We start from the raw sequence: 1,229 nt of genomic DNA, 5'->3' as shown, positions 1-1,229 counted from the left end.
AATGCTAAGCACATCAAAATCAGTGTATTTGTTTACTCTTCACCCCACCCCACCCCTTGCCATCAAAGTCTTTATAACTGTACACGCTCTTGCAATGTTTAGCACATAACAAAATTATCATTCATACTGTTTGAAAACCCGTCTTGCAATATGATTAATCTTTTGCAATGAAGATCAGTTTTCTGTGTAGGATTCAAGATCTCCCTCCCCTTGGAAGCAGATTGGTACCGAGTAATGCTTTGTGTGCAAGTAAGCTGAGGAAAGAGTTCTGCACATGTGGGAACGTCTTCCAATTATATCTTTATGGAAAGTCACAGACCCTCAAGTTAGCTGGAATTTCAGGAGACAAACTTAAATTGAGAGTGCATTTTAAGTTATTATTGCCACATTTGTTCTGAGGTCAGCTATGCTTTATAAAGCGCTTTATAAAGCAAATAATTTTACGGAAGTGCAGTGTACTTAAGAGGGTCACTGCCTTCTAACATCTTTGAATACTGATCAGAGACAGGGTCAGGGCCTCGCGAACACACAAAAACATGTGTTTGTAAAGTCTGCAGTCCGTTTCCAGGACCCTCGTGTTCATTCCTCAGAATCCACACACTGGGACAGGACTTCTCTTCCCTCCACCATCTTCTCCCCCCTGGTGACTGCTTCTCCTCTTTCTCACTGCTTTTCTCACATCTGTGGATCTCATATTCAGTGCACAGTACTGCTGTCTTCGATCTGATATTTAATGTGAATGTTACTAAGAGTTTTCACATCTGTAACTCAACACTGTTGTATGTTAAAAATGCTAATTTTAGGCTGGTTTTGTGAATTGCTTATTGAAGTGTAAAAATGAATATGACATCTAATAAGAATTTGAAGAAACATGTTAGAGATGCATTAATTTTTTTTTTACAATAAGATACCAGATAAAGATAATTTTTCACATTTTTTCTACCACAATAATTAAAGACCCCCTCAAGATGCTTTCTCCTATTATGAAAAAACCTCAGTTAGGGGCAAATATAAACAGATGGGACTGAGCCTCTCTTTTGGTTTCTCAGATTCTCTTTCACGTTTAGCCTTTGCTATTGAAATGCACTATCAAAACAAGACCTTCTACTGCAAAAAGGAATCTCAAACATCTCATTTGGCCTTTCTGGCTTAAAGTTTCCTTAGAAGTTTATTTACCTAAGATAAGGTTACATTGTTGAAACCATCCTGTCAATTAGCAGATAACATTT

The sequence above is a fragment of the Platalea leucorodia genome, assembly GCF_965183815.1.
Source record: "Platalea leucorodia genome assembly, chromosome: Z".
NCBI classification, from domain to species: Eukaryota; Metazoa; Chordata; class Aves; order Pelecaniformes; family Threskiornithidae; genus Platalea; species Platalea leucorodia.
This window is presented reverse-complemented; position numbering follows the sequence as displayed.